This window comes from Embiotoca jacksoni, unplaced genomic scaffold, assembly GCF_022577435.1.
Source record: "Embiotoca jacksoni isolate LCO1_2020_lvr unplaced genomic scaffold, fEmbJac1.0.p SCAF_15, whole genome shotgun sequence".
NCBI lineage: Eukaryota > Metazoa > Chordata > Actinopteri > Embiotocidae > Embiotoca > Embiotoca jacksoni.
Window position 1 is genome coordinate 5803306 of NW_027185285.1, and position 8913 is coordinate 5812218.

An 8913-nucleotide genomic window follows, 5' to 3' on the forward strand; every position below is an offset into this window, starting at 1 on the left:
GTGTGTGTGTGTGTGTGTGTGTGTCTGTGTGCCCATGCGGGCTCCATGCGAGCTGATGTAGACTTTCCACTGGGGTGAACCCATCCACTCGTGGTGCCCTACCGGGTGCTGTGCCGCCATGCCCACGCCCGCAGGCTGGCAGGCACCCACAGAGGCACGCGGCGTCAGCCTGCCTTGCGGGTGTCCTTGTTTGTGTTTGTCTTGTGTGGTGGTGAGTTTCTCACTGTGCTGTAGTGACCGTAGCACCACCCAGCCTGGCTCATACCAGTTTCTGCCCCCACAGACCCAGGCCAGGCCCTGTGGGCTCAATGGTCTTTGGCCGCTGTAGCTTGACTGGACAGAGTTCGGCTGTGGTTGTGAGTCCACATGCTGAGGTAGTGAAGATGTTTTAGCTCTTGAAATATAAATTGTGAATAAATTACTGCCTATCATTTTCCAAAGCCTACCATAAATCCTAAGATTTACTTCTGTCCAGCAAGGAAGTTGTTTAGTCCGATTCAATTCATGTTGAAATGTGCTATACAAACTACTTACACACTTGCCTTGTCTTTTTATGTAAAAGATGTATTACTGTAGCTTGGCAGTACAGCTGGAAACAGGTTCACTTTCTTGATTTTGCGTTCAACATTTTTGAAAACCTGTTATATTCTATTCATCAGTTGAGTTTTGGAAAGATAAACAAAAACAAACATGCATAATCAGTTTAGTTATTTTGGCATTTTGTAATGAAAAGAATGGTGTCATGAATTACACCATGAAGTCCAGGACATTTTTATTTTGTGATCCATTGACAAAAGACAGTTGATTTGCTGCTTCATGGCTGCTTGTCAAACTCTTAAGAGTTCAGCTTCATGCTCCTCTGTGGATGCAAACAGGAAGACTTTTTCAAACAGCCCCCGCTCACAAGTCTGGTCACATCTGGCATGTCTGCTCCATGTGTGTGTGAATGGGAAACAGTGTAACGTGCTTTGCGACCGGTAAGGTAATAAAGCGCAACATCAATGCAGACCATTTAGCTGTTATTGCACTCTTAACCATAGAAGGACAGATAAGCCCTCTTTGAATTGCTCTTCAGAAGCCTCCTTCATTTATTTTTTCCATTTTTTTTTTTTTTTTTTTTTTTTTTTTTTTACTTTGGGAGTTTGGACTGGGTTAAGATGTTGTTGTTGGTGTGGTTAGAGTATCAGGGTGAATACAAAATGTAATTGTCTATATTCTTATTTTGATAATATTTTGAACTTAGAATTTAAAATAGAATCAGTGTTGTGCTGTCCATCTTGACCAGGATCAATCTTGTTAACAAATGCATTTAAAAATTAAAAAAAAAAAAAACATGTTGGACAGCTGACCTGTCAAAGTTTGCTTCACAATGTGCTTGCAACATAAATTATTTCTGGTCTATAGAAGTGTGTGTCTGTGTGCGTTTGTCCTTGTTTAAGCCCGACTGGTCAGGATATATAAACCACCGTCTCTAATTACCAGACAAATTGATTAAATGATTAAAAATCAGCCTGATCCTGGTCTGCTACTCATTCACTGTGTCACTACTAATCAGAACCCCGACACCTGGGACTGTTCAGAGCCTCTCTGCGGACAGGATTAGTGGATCAACATTTTGTGTGTTTGAGTGTAATGACTCGCTATGAAACGCACCCCTTCCTCCGAGTGTTATTAGGAACAAACAGGTGTTTGTCGGCTGCAAGTTGATGGCCCAGTCAAAGGTCAAAGTTCAGGTGGCCTCAGCCCTGTGGCAGCGGGATGGTTTGAGATGGCCAATATGTTCTGCCGGTGGATGGTTGTGCTTGGGCTGCATGTGGACGTGTGTTTGGAGGAAATGGAATTAGTGTGACTGATGTGGATTAATGCAGTCGGCCTTTGTGCCAGAACACATTAGGACGGCACACTCTGCGTGCTATGTGTGCACACATCCTCACACAGTTTAAGTTTCAGTTGTTTAACATATTTCTTACCCGCCTACCCCTCATCCTGGCAAATAATATTTCGAGAGCAGTTTTGTTTAACACATGAAATCTGCTCATGAAAGCTTACAAAATGTACTTGCCTCTTCTAATCCACTGTAACATGTAGGGAGGGCTTTCCATCCTGTTAGAGGTGTATGTAAATCATTCCATCTAGCACCGAGACACTGAGTGCTTACTGTGATGAAAAGGATTACAGGCGCATAATCTGTGCCTGTCGCCACCATCCACTCTACACACACACACACACACACACACACAAACATGGTGTAGAAATCATGTAAATCCAATTTGAAAAATGTGTTCCACACATACCATAAGTGCCAATCTACATTGCCTTGAGGCGGTGTTGTTTCACTTTGAAAATGTGAGGGTGTTATCTGTTTGTGCTGATGTTGTTAAAGCTCATAAATTGAGTGGAATTTTGTATTTTCCATTCACTTCCCGTCCATGTAATATGCCCACCCAAGTTAGAGCATAGCTTTGCTCGGTTTGAGATTACACAGGAGCTCCAGCCACAAACAATTTGAAATCTGCAGATGTGTATACATAGCACGGCTGTGATGCAAGTAGAGTTTGAAAGTTATGCAGGATGTGTACAGAGCAACGTTTGATGAATGTCTGCTGGTGCCTTCAGGGTTATGTATCAGAGGCTTGAAGGCTTGACCTTGAGGCTTTGGAGAGCTTGATCCCTGTCAGTGTGCTGCTCTTAAGTTATGGCCATTACACTGCTGCAGGTTTTGATGGTATGAAATGTTATGATAAATGTCTTTGTATGTCTGGAAAAAGGAAAAATGGAAGAATGAAAAGGAGATGAGAGACAGAAGAAAGACTATAGGAAATGTTTCCAAGTCAAACTAACCACTATTTTTGCGAGATGTTTTTCCTTCAGTTGAAAGAAGAGACGTATTAATACATGAGAGACTGTGTGCTGTCTTATTTTAGTTACTGATCTGCAGGATTTGGGTCCAAATTTAGGTTCTCCTAACATCAAACAACTCCAAGGCTCAGTTTAAGATCAGTTCCATACATGCTGCAGATGTTTAACATGGCTCTATTTACATCACAATTAAAAATCCTTAATTGCAGCTGTACTTTTTAAGGTGTTTTGGACATTTTCCTAATAGTTAAGTGGAATTTTAACAGTGGGAAATGCTGCAGTTAAATAATACTTTGAACGCATACGCTAAGAAACTGCTTTCCTGACCTGAACTTAATACTGCATTTTACAGCATATCAAAAACAACCATAGATCACTCATTCAGCTTCATTTTAAGTGCAAATCTTTGTCGACACTGTTTCTTTCTTCTGCTGGGTCAGCAGGACTTCTGCTGATCTGGTGAGACGCAGCAGAGCGCTGAGAAATATTGTTTTAATTATTGCCAAGCAGAGATCATCCGTGGCCCCTTACAGTGACTAATGAGACTCGCAGTAACTTCATTAGATCGTAGACCCCATGATCATTTTAATAAGTGTCCAGTCATAGGGAGTTGAACATTGCTCGTCCTTTGTTTATGTTCAGCTCCAAGGACACAAACCAACAAGTCCTCCAATTCATACGACCATAATAGGATGTTTATTCGGTCCTTCAAATACGATCCAAGGGAGTGTTTCCTAAATTAGCACCCCTGGTTAGATTTAGTCACAAAAAGCACTGGGTTAGGAAAAAGATAATGGTTTGGGTTCGAATGATGACGTGCACCTTACAACCTTAAAGTTATGGAACCTCCGTATTGATGACAACTGTAGACGCTGTTTTAAAAGACTGTCGCAAATCGTAGTTGGACCATTGAACCATGCACATTTACCTCCTAACAAGGTAAAACTCACATTATGCAAATGTCATCTGGACCGAGTCACTTCTCCGGGACATTAGATTGTCATTATTCATACGATCATTAAACGCTGATTCACATTAAAACGTAAACGTGTAATAAGCTTCTTGCTCAAAAGACATATGGGGTCATTTTGTTGTTCGGAGGTGGATCATTTCCAATAGATACAAAATGTAGCAGACAGAGATGCCCTAAAGTTGTAAGTTTGTTCTGGTTTGTTATCAGTCAGAGTCTCATTGATTGTCTAAATTAATGCTTGAGGAAAATCAGTTCAGCCATTTTGCTTTTACCAGCAACAAGTATGTACCGTAAACACTGCATTGTGTGAGTAAGATTCGTAGAGGCCTCTTTGTGCCTCACTAAGAGTTAAGTGTAGTAAACATGGGTGTTTTCTCTCTTTTGGCCATGAGTTTTTAGTTTTCCCTGTCTGTAAAGTGGCAGCAGTACAAGCGTTCTGATACTATACTTTAACCATAAGGACATTTTTTTTTTTTTAGAAAACTCATAAAGCTCCCACTTACTGTCACTAGCCTTGTTTTCTTGTTTCCTTTGTCTGAGATGATTTTGGTTGGAAGAGTTGCTGTCTTTGGATCACAGCAAACAAGAAAGCATTGTATGAAGCCTGAGGCCTGCCAGACGCTGGTGTGGCAACTGTGACTGTTGGTGACGATTCACCAGTGAGTTTTCAAACACTCGTGTCTGATGTTTCTGACTACACTGTGAACAGCTACTTACACCTTCATCAGTTTTCATCGCAGCTGCCTTTACAAAGGCCGTGTGAGGTGTGCAACCTCGAGGCTCGTTTACATTCCGACATCCCTGCACTCATCCCAGGGTGACTTCTTCAAGGTTACTTAAGCGCCATGTCTCTGTTTCGCTTTAAATTTTGTGTTTTGCTAAGTCTGTCTTCATTATTGACCCAAAGCGAATTTAGCTGAGAAGTCCATAATCGATTTATTGGAGCTATGCACCCACATGCTTACAGCTAATTGTGATTTGGAAAAAGGAAAGATCATGAAATTGTGTCCTCACATGAGCTTCGTCGAGAATTACTGGGTCTAATTAGTTTAGCTACACGTTCAGGCTTCATCTGACAGTGTAATGGAGCTTATTTGAATTCCACTGCTCTGGCATGCTTGGTTATAGAACAGTTTACACCAATATGGACCAGTATTTCAAACCCCGCTGCACTCCTTTTCACCTTCCATGACCTCTCCATCCACTCCAACCTCCGCTACTCTTCATTAATACCATAATACTCATTTGCTTATGGTTAAATAGATAAAATTCCCCCACCCACTGTCGCTCCATTCCTTTGAAATGAGAAGCACATTTGGATTACTTTCCAAGGGTGCTTTCTGTTGGGGACACACACACACACACACACACACACACACACACACACACACACACACACACACAACACACAAAACACCTCCACATCCCCCCCCCCCCCCCCCTCAGTACCTCTCATCAGTACATTTCCAAAGACGGATCAACTTTTCAGTGCATGTGGCCCTGCTTGGACTCAGCCAGCAACAGCACCCATCCCCCTCGCTCTCCCCTCACATTTCATCATCGCTCCACCTCTTTAATTTCATCTAATTCTTTCCATCCTCTGCTTCTTATTTTACTGCACTGGTTGGATCATCACTGCATTTCTGGTTTCCTCAATTATGTTTATATTTTTGCTTTGAACCTTTTAACACTTTGCTATCTTGTAAAAAAAAAAAAAAAAAAAAACCCAGATGACTGTTTGACAAAGACCTGAGCTACAGTGACTTCTACACTGAAACAAACATTGAAAAAGAATGAGGAAAAATATTAAGAAGAAAATACCGTGCAATGGTTTTGATGGTGGTTTAATCAGTTTCAGCTTTTTTTCAAGTAGAACTAGTGAAAATAATGTCAAACAGTCTCTGGTTCCAGTTTCTTAGACGTGATGATTTTCTGGTTTCCTTTGTCGCAGCAGACTCAATAACTTTGAGTTTTGGACTATAAGATGAACAAGGCAACGGCATCTGGACATCTGGACATCTGGAGATGTCACATTGATCTCTTGGTTATGGGGATATTTTAACTACTTTTTGAGCTTTAATATTTTCAACCACTCATAAACTATATGATTGATACAGTCTACAATTAATTAAGCTTTCCTTACACAAATTGAGTGTTGTATACTGTATTGTATAGACTGTAAGGCTCCCTTAGACAAATTTGTGATTTGCGATATTGGGCTCTCAAAATTTGCTTGACTTTATTAAACAATGATTAGAAAACATTATTATCAGATGAATCCACAGTGTAAGAAATTGCATGTTGCAGCCTGAGCAATGATTTGTAACCCTGGTAAAAGTATTTACTGGTCTATTGTAGCTATTGGAACAGCCCATAGGATGCAGAGTTCAGACTTTGTCTGCGATTAATCAAATACACATTTGGGTTCCCTAAAACTGGGACACAGCCTGTCAGCTATATTCCTTAGGCTACAGGCCAGCAATGCATTGATCCATATTTATACACATTTAGAACCCGCATTCATCTCCCCTATAAATAACCTAACTGCCAGATCGCATTGTCCATTTCAATTAAAAATGATAAGGTCAGCTTGTATTCTACTGAGAGGAGGAACAGTGAGTGAAAAAGACACAAATGATAAACCTAGCATGAAAGAAAATATCAGCATTTAAGGAAACCACACTGCCATTTGTTTTTATATCTAATAATCAACCGAGCAGCACGTGAAATGAATTGCATGTGTGCCTGCCAATGTATGTTGCCAAGTACTAACCAAAGTCAAATTTTTGCCTTACTTTCTATTCCTGTTTTTCTATCTCTCTCTCACTTCTCGTCTTTCCCTCGTCGCTGCTTTTTGCCAGAGCAGCGTCTATAAGCCATCTGCTGGCACAGGCTGGCAGCTGTATGGCTGGAGAGGAACTGGTGGCACACCACCCTTCATCTGTTATTAGTGCTTCAGAAAGATTTAGAGGGAGGGAAGGTGGAATGTGGGGCAGGAGCGTTTTACTGAGTACTGTCGGGAAACACGCAGAGGGCCAAAAACTGGAGCCAAAGAACCAGGTTCCAAAAACAAAGTGGTGGTGTGTTTTCCCTACTCAGCTCTTCTTTTCCTTCTCTTTTATGTAACATCACAGAAACTAAACACTGCTCAATAATAATGAGGAAATTTTGATAAAGCAGTCAGTGTTTTATGCTGCTTACCCCAAACAGTTGTTTTGTATACTGGAAGATATCATTCAGTTATTTATATAACATCTTTTTTATTCTATAATGAGATGATGAATGCTTCATTTTGTGACTTTTATGGAATTATTTCATGTCTCAAAATGCTGACAGCAAATAATCTTGGCAGAGGCTGATGAGATGGTTTGAGGTTACTGGGAGGTCAGCTGTGCTGTGTGGGCAGCGGGGGTTTTGGAAAATGGAAAACTGAGAGGCAGAAAGAGATAGAAAAAGATGTTTAAATAAAAGATTTGGAAGTGCGGAAGAAATACAAATGCTGCTTGCAGCCACATGACCCTGTGCATCAACACGTTGCCCTTGGCTGCCACCCCTTAGTCCTGAATTTGGAAACAAATTAGACACAAAAATAGAGAATGATAAAGAAGCAGAAAGGAGAGTGAAAGAGGAATACAGTGAAAAAAAATATGTACTTAAGTAATTCCATGTGGATTTCTTAGGTTGATAATTGTGAAAAAGGTCCCTTGAAACTACAATGAGGGCCATTGAGGAGCGCAGGCAGTGTGTGAGCTTTTAAGTTGGCTCTTATCCAGGGACCAGGTTTCTCTTAAAGTCAGCAGAAAAAAAGTGGAGCTTTTCTGGAGGGAGAGAAACAGACACACACACACACACACACACACACACAAACTCCCTCTGTTTCCCCTCTCCTTTTCTTCTGCACATAGATGAGCATTTACAGATGGCTTGCCACAGTGAAGGGCAGAAAGATGTTTCAGCTGCAGGCCTCATTCTGTTTGACATCGTCTATCTGTCCTTTTACCTGGAGCCTCTCCAGTATGTACACATACAATATGCATGCAATTAATCCCCATCCATTGTCCTCTCCTTTTACATTCGTATTTGCCAAATAAGGGGATAAAGGAAGCTAAACCTCTTTGCAGCTTAAACAATGTGTGTGTGTGTGTGTGTGTGTGTGTGTGTGTGTGTGTGTGTGTGTGTGTGTGTGTGTGTTAATGAACACTGAACATTCATGGAAACATGGGAGTTTTAAACAGTCTGAGAAGAACAGAAAATTAAAACCTATTGACCTCCGGGGGGGGTGCATTGTTTCCCGTGTTATTTCAGGAAGTTTGCTCTCTCTGAGCAAATTGATATAATAGTGGCTGCATAACAGGAGTGGTGCTGTTTTATGTGTTTGTGTTGTTGGCGTGGGACCTTACACAACAGCTCCCAGCTATGGGCTAGTATATGCGTGCTGTTGTTTGTGGGTGTGTGTGCGTGCATCCTGATTTGAACCCCTACCAGCATCCTACCCATAAAACACATGGGTGGTCAGCCTGTTTATTGTGTGGGTTTACAAACAATGTTCGCCCATTTGACTTAGACCGGTGAGTCATTCACAACAGTTAAATCCACTTACTACCTGAATCTGACTGTTTTCAATCAATCTTTATTTCCATTTTGCCTCCAGCTCACTGCTGGTAAGGAAAAATTCCAAGACCTCTCGTCCCATGAAAGCGCACATTAAACAGTCTTATTAATGTTAGTTTTGGGTGGTGGTACGCTGTTGGATGCAGCAAAGAGAATCCAATACTTATGCAGAACATTTGCACACTAACACTGTTTAGTTAGCAGGAATGGCAATGTTGGTCCATCAGATGGTTGATCTGGCTTCCACTTTTATTGAAATAGCTCAATTATTAGATGAAATTTTGCACAGATATTTTATGATCAATTCAATTGCCTAGCACAATCAGGAGGTCAAAATCTTGTTTTGGTTCCTTTTACATCTAAATCTAGAGTCTAGTCCTCTGCTATCTTAAATGTATCAAACTGTCTATCCCTGAGAGTAAAATTTGTGTGTACTATTCACATGGTGTAAGCTTTTGTTATGTATTTGC

General features: G+C 41.0%; 1 protein-coding gene across 1 annotated transcript in view; it reads left to right on the plus strand.

Annotated features, from left to right (window-relative positions):
• Window positions 1–8913, plus strand: part of coro7 (coronin 7) — a 106168-nt gene that overhangs the window by 46058 nt on the left and 51197 nt on the right. The window lies entirely within an intron of this gene.